The sequence below is a fragment of the Suncus etruscus genome, chromosome X, assembly GCF_024139225.1.
Source record: "Suncus etruscus isolate mSunEtr1 chromosome X, mSunEtr1.pri.cur, whole genome shotgun sequence".
In the NCBI taxonomy this organism is placed as follows: Eukaryota; Metazoa; Chordata; class Mammalia; order Eulipotyphla; family Soricidae; genus Suncus; species Suncus etruscus.
The window spans coordinates 104,720,185-104,727,578 of record NC_064868.1 but is presented as its reverse complement, the minus strand read 5'-3'; positions in this window follow the sequence as shown (position 1 = coordinate 104,727,578).

The window sequence follows — 7,394 nt, the reverse complement described above, 5'->3', positions numbered from 1 at the left end:
GAGCATTGGGTGCCATTAGCATGTATTTTAGGACAGAATCAGGAACAAACCTTGAACACTACCAGGTATAGTCCAATTCTGCAACCCCTTCATCAGAAAAAAAAGGCAAACCCCTGTGCTATCTCTCTGGCCCCCATTTCCTTTATTGTATTTATTTAAATTTTTTTGTTTTGGGGTCACACCTGGCAGCGCTCAGGAGTTCCTCCTGGCTCTGCACTCAGAAATCGCTCCTGACAGGCTTGGGGGACCATATGGGATGCCCGGGATTGAACCTAGGACCATCCCAGGTCATCTGTTTGCAAGGCAAATGCCCTACCATTGTGCTATCACTCCTGTTCTTATTTAAAATTTTTTTATTGATTTGACTTTTTTGACACATCCAGTTGTACTCAACGTTTATCCCTGGCTCTTTTCTTAGAGATCAGTTCTGGAAGACTCTGGGGATCCTATGGAGTGCCAGGATGGAACCCAAGTCAGCCACCTACAAAACAAATACCTTACCTGCTGTACTACTATCTCTTCAAGTTTATTTTAGACTTAGAAAAACAACTGTTCAAAGTCAGCCAGGAGTGAGTGCCAGAGGTGAGCCTCAAATTTAAATTTAGAAGCAGACTCTTTCACATTTTTTGTTTGTTTTGTTTCGTTTTTGTTTCTGTTTTCGGGCCACACCCAGTGACGCTCAGGGGTTACTCCTGGTTATATACTCAGAAATCCTCTTGGCTTGGGGGACCATATGGGACGCTGAGGGATCAAACCGCAGTCCTTCCTAGGCTAGCTTGCACAAGGCAGACGCCTTACTGCTTGCGCCACTGCTCTGGCCCTAGACTCTTTCACTTTGCTCGCACTGTCTCTGGAGATGAAAAACACCACATGGGAGCACTTTTTGGAACCTGAAGACAAAAATGACAGAGAAGAAACACAAGGGGAGGAGTGGTGCAGGAGAACACTACATTCTTTTGTTTCGTTTTGTTTTGTGGCCATATTCCACTATGTTCAGGGGTTACTCCTGGCTCTGTGCTCAGAAATCACTCCTGGCAGGCTAGAGAGACCATATAGGATGCCAGGATTGAATCCAGGTTAGCTGCCTGCAAGGCAAACACCCTACTCACTGTGCTAGCAGAACACTGTGATTCTGAGAGAAAGGAGAAAAATAAAGGGGCTGAGGAAAAATGAAGAGAGATGGGAGTGGCCACACCCAGTTATGCTCACGGGTTACTTCCGGCTATGCTCCGGCTATGCGTTCAGAAATCGCTCCTGGCTTGGGGAACCATATGAGACACAAGTGGATCGCAGGCAAGGATGACGCCTTACAGCTTGCCCCACCACTCTGGCCCTGTTTTTTTTTTTTTTCTGGTGGGGGACATACCTGGCAGTGCTCAGGGCTTACTCTTGACTCCATCGTCAGGGGTTACTCCTGGCAGTGCTTGGCGGACCATATAGGGTGCCAGGGATCAAACTCAGGTCAGCTGCATGCAAGGTAAACCCTGCCCACTGTACTATTTCTCCAAACTTTATATTTGGGCAGGGGCTTCGGACAATCCTGGTGAGTGTAATAGGTAGCGGCTGCTACCTGCTATGTTGGGGATTGAACCCGAGTTGGCCACATGCAAGGCAACTGTACTCAGGGCATATCATTCTGTTGGGAAAGATTAGCTCCATGGTCCATATTCATTTTGGCCCACTGAGATGATGGTTGTTTTGTTCCTAGATACAATCAGTGAAAGATAAGCCCAGACTCGCTAGAAGCAGAACCATCTGAAGTTGTGAGTTATGAAGTTCCGTTTGAATGCATTCATCTGGGTCCAAGCACTTTTCATGGTGCAAACAGTGCCCGTGGCTTTGACTACTATAAAGCCACTGAGGACAGGGAGTCTATTACTCATCTTCTTATCTCTAGGGCCTGTCATAGGAGGTCTGTGGCACTTGCACAGCAAATACTTGCTAGCTGACTAAGAAATACATTCCTGTATGTAATATATTAATAAATTCACCCCTGGGGGCCGGAGAGATAGCACAGCATTAGGGCATTTGCCTTGCATGCTGCGGACCTGAGAGGGACCTGGCTCGATTTCCGGCATCCCATATGGTTCCCCAGCCTGTCAGGGATGATTTCTGAGTGCAGAAACTAGGAGTGACCCCTGTGTGCTGCTGGGTGCAGCCTAAAAACCAGCCATTCAATCAATAAATAAGTAAAGTAAAAAAAATAAATTCAGGGGCTGGAGAGATAGCATGAAGGTAAGGCATTTGCTTTGCATGCAGAAGGTCGGTAGTTCAAATTCCAGTATCCCATATGGTCCCTTGAGCCTGCCAGGAGTGATTTCTGAGCATAGAGCCAGGAGTAACCCCTGAGCTCTGCCGGGTGTTACCCAAAACCCCAAAAAAAAAAAAAACCCAATAAATAAATAAATAAATTTACCCCTCATTGTTTGTTCAGCAGCATCTCTGCAAACACCAAGACATGGTATGTGGGAAGCCAGGCACCTCTGTAACTGTCTGCAGACACCAGATGTGACTTTCTGGGCTTTCCACAGTTGAGAAACAGACCTTGAAGGCTCTGCAGCATTAAAGTAAGGTTTTCAGAAAAGTTTCAGACTATACAGAATGTACTCTACCAGAGATCTGCCTGATGGATGGCCTTTGGAAGCAATTTTGGCCCTCTCTTTTTTTGTTTGTTTTTTTGGGCCACACCCGGCAGTGCTCAGGGGTTACTCCTGGCTATCTACTCAGAAATCGCTCCTGGCAGGCACGGGGGGGGGGGGCACATGGGATGCCGGGATTCGAACCAACCACCTAAGGTCCTGGAACGGCTGCTTGCAAGGCAAATGCCGCTGTGCTATCTCTCTGGGCCCTTTCCCTCTCTTTTCTAACCATCAATGTCTTACCCTTTGAAGACTACCAGGCTGGTCATTCTTATAGTGCAAAAAGTTGCTATTGTGTATGTAAATAGTTTAGGGTGAGTAACATAGTAATCCCCTAAAATATTTACATACACAACAATGGGTTGACTTGCTACAGTTGCCTTTGTTGCTCAGTTCTGTGAGGGGGAAGACACACCATAGGGAAGCATGGGATGATTTAAGAAGAGGGTTCTAGAAAGGACTTTTCAAGGGATTGGGGTTCAGCTGGGTGATTTGGGGCAAGGACTGGAAGGAACCAGGCTTTGGTCTGCATCAGATGCTGGCAGGAAGTGGTTGATGTTGGTATTGTAAAATAAAGGACAACAGACTAGAGAGAAATGAAGGTTGATGTATAGACACAATAAAATCAGACCATTAGCAGGGTGGGGGCTGCTGATTAGCGACTTCTGAGGTTCTGGGGGTGTTAGGGTGAGTCTGGGTTTACACAGGACAAGGAACACTCTGCTTTTAATTACCATCCACCCTATGCAGAGTGGCCTTGCACACTAATATCTGGAGAAGCTGTTTACATTCAACAGAGCCACCAGACAGACTGAGCGGTGAGTGCTAGGCCAATTTGTAGTAACACCGAAGTCTGGCCAGCAGGCCCAAGCCAGCTTCCAGATATGTGGGGAGGGGAGTGGGGGTGGACTCCTTTTCTCTTTCACAAAGTGTCCCTTTAGAGCTGATCCCGGATCCCTGCTTTCCAGCCAAGACTTGGCAGTCCTGTATCTAAATATTTAGACCCTCCCTGTACTCTGACCCGGTCACACCCAGATGTAGAACCAGCCAGGCAGAGGAACGTCATCACTGGCTTGGGCTGTACACCTCTGTGTGTGTCCGTGAAGTCTATGCCTGCCAGCCAAACACATACACACATACACACACACACACACACACACACACAACTTCCCTGATAAGATGAGAAAGCAGCCAGAAGTGGTCCTGCCTTCGCTCTGGAAGCATAAGGAGGTTCCCTCTGCCCAGGGAGCAGGGCTCTGGGAGGGGATTGCAACAATCCTCCGGGGGTAACCAGGGTGCTTGGCTTTAGGTGGAGCTGCACAAAGCCTGAAGGGGATGTTGAAGCGGTTCAACTTGAGAGGAGCGGGAAGGGAAAGGAGTGTTCTTGTGTAAATGGGTCTCTAGAGAAGCCTTTGCTTTTCCTTCAAGGAAGCAGCCTGCAGTAGGTCATTGTGGAGTCCCCACCCCACCACACACCCGCCCCTTTCTGCTGCAAGCTTTGTTTCCAAAACAGGCCTGGTTGATTGGGACCAGCACCCCAAAGTCACATATGGGGTCTCATCATTCACTCAGAGACTTACTCTCTGACCCCTTTTTAATGCACCCCCACTTCCTGCAGGCAGGATCATCTCTCCAGTTGACAGCTCTGAGGCTGTGTCCTTCTGTTCCTGACAGGTGGCCTGGCAAAGGGTCACACCAGCATGACACAGTGCTGAGTTGTGTCATTTGTGACATCTGGGGATGTAATTTGTGAAACAACAGAAAATGTAGGGCTGGAGCAATAGCATAGTAGGGAGGACCTCTGACTTGCATTAAGCTGACCTGGGTTCGATCCCCGGCATCCCATATAGTCTCCCAGGATTGCCAGGAGTGATTCCTGAGTGCAGAGCCAGGAGTAACCCCTGAACGCTACCAGGTGTGGCCCCCAAACAAACAAATGAACAAAACCCACAGCAGAGAAAAAGTGACGTGCAAGTCCACTGAGTGGGCTCCAACTGCCGGATGCTTTGGTTGAGCCCCAATTTTCTCTTGCAGTGTGTGGCTGACAATGTGCTGCTCTGTGCTGAGGTCCAGATGATCACAGGTCACTGGCCAAATTTCAACTGGTACTGCTCATGTCCCCAACCAGCAGTTGTCCCCTTCCATCTTTGGGGGCCTGGACTGATTCGGTGTACCCTGGGTTCCGTGTTAAGATGTAGCACTGGGTAGTGAAGGGATTGTGGGGTTAAGTCTTCCCATATCAACCCAAGTTGCATATGTCCGGGTTTACAAAGTAAAGCTCATTTTCCAGCCAGCCCTATTACCTGTATCATCCACTAAAGCAACCAAGGACTTTGTTAAATCAAGGTTCTTTATTCTGAGGGGGTGAAGATGGAAGATGGGAACCCTAGCTTCAGAAAATTCTCAGCTCCCCAAGCATGCCCAGGTACCTAGTAGGTCCTGCAAAAATTAAAAATGGGACCAGAGAGGCTGCTCCTGATTCAATTCCCAGCAGCACATGATTCCCCGAGTACTATGAAGTGGAGTTCTGGAGGCCCTTGAGCCCCAATGGGGTGACTCTAGTAATCCCCTCCACCACAGGGCCTGAGCAGCAGCAACACATCCTCAGACTCTCCATTTGAATTCCTGGCATAGATGGCCAAGAGTCACTGGGAAGAATCCCTGGCCTCCTTAGCATTCCTTACCACACACAACAAAACAACAAACAAACCTGGAAGTTGTAACCCCATCCCCCATTCTTCCTGTTACCTTACCTGCAAGAAAGACCTGCCCATTTCTGGGTGGGGTCTTAGAGGGGTTGCAAAAGATTTGGCCAGAAGACCAGAAGGGAATTGATAAGGATTTTGGAGAGGAGATTTGGAGGAGGAGTTTGGAGAGAGATTGAGCAAGGAGATGACTGAGGGACAAGGTACTATGCAGGGCTGAAGAGGGATCCAGCGTAAATGGTTATGATAGGCCACACACGTGTTGGCTAGGGCCTGAATAAATTTGTTTCCTGAACCCTGACTGCCTGTGAGTTTGCTCCCCAACGCTATCCTGAACCAGCGGACCTGATGGCTGGGGGAAGTGCATACATGTGGTCCTGGGCTGGAGGAGAAAGGCCTCTCATTCCTCCATCACCATCCACCACCATCCAAGCCCATCCAAAGGGCTTAATGCAACAGAAGTCTGCTCTGATAAACAGAGAATGCAGAGAGAGCAACTTACAAAGAACAATAATGCAGAGCCAGAGTGGTAGTACAGTGGGTAGGGTGCTTCCCTGGCATGCAGCCGACCTGGGTTTGATCCTTGGTATATCATATGGTCCACTGAGCCCCACCAGGATCCCTGAGCTCAGAGCCAGAAGTTACCCCTGAGAACTAATAGGTGTGGCTGCCCCCACCCAGTAGAACAATGATGTTCAGAGTCTACTGTGCTGACGTCGGTGTATTTGAAGCATTGGGGTGGCTCTTGAGGAGCCATCCTGGTGCCTGTCAGAACCAAGACTGGGTTCTCACCTGGCTTCCACGGATGTCAGCATCTTTCATACTGGATGGCTTTCTCAGTAAGACAGAAGCAAACTAAGACACTAGCCACTAGATCAGTGGTCCTCAAACTATGGCCCGCGTGCCACATATTGTATTTGTATCTGTTTTGTTTCTTCATTGCAAAATAAGATATATGCAGTGTGCATAAGAATTCGTTCATAAGTTTTTTTTTTTTGGTTTTTGGGCCACACCCGGCGTTGCTCAGGGGTTACTCCTGGCTGTCTGCTCAGAAATAGCTCCTGGCAGGCACGGGGGACCATATGGGACACCGGGATTCGAACCAACCACCTTTGGTCCTGGATCAGCTGCCTGCAAGGCAAACTCCGCTGTGCTATCTCTCCGGGCCCCATAAGTTTTGTTTTTACTATAGTCAGACCCTCCAATGGTCTGAGGGACAGTGAACTGGCCCCCTGTTTAAAAAGTTTGAGGACCCCTGCACTAGATCATTCTCCAGCATGATCGGCTGATCCACTGTATTGTGGAGTGTTGAAACAAGGGCTAGTGCCATCATGTGTTGCATAGAAATGCCATTTATTTGGGAGGTAAGCAGTAGTACAGGGACTAGGGCATTGCTTAGCATATGGCTGACCTGGGTTTGGTCCCCAGCATTCTGCATAGTCCCGTATTAGGCTCAGAACAGTAGGAAAGATAGCAAAAGGCAGCAGAAGCCAGGAGTCCGGTAAACAGTTTCTCCAGCAATCCAGCAGGGACCATTCAGCAGGAACAATCCAGAAGGGGTGGCATGGCAGTCTCCTAGCTCCGCCCCCTACTCCCCCAACAAGTTACAAGGCAGTTACAAGTGGTAGCCTTCCAGGGCCAGATATGTGATGCAAGCGGTAGGGTGCTTGCTTTGCATGCACTAACCTAGGACGGAACACGGTTCCATCCCCCAGTGTCCCATATGGTTTCCCAAGCCAGAAGCGATTTCTGAGTGTAGAGCCAGGAGTAACCCCTGAGCGTCACCGGGTGTGGCCCCAAAACTACAAATAAACAAACAAAACCAAAACAATAAAACCAAGTGGTGGACCCTTAAAGGGACAGTACTTACTTATGGCTGAGTAGGAACCAAAGTCTATTTCTTTCTAGTGCCTGGAGCCTGCCAGAAGTGATCCTTGAGCAGAGCCAGGAGTAACTCCTGAGCACCGCCAGGTGTGGGACAAAGGCAAACAATAAACCCAGAAATGTCAGTTATTTGTTTGCACAAAGGCCAGTCCAACTGGTGATCCAA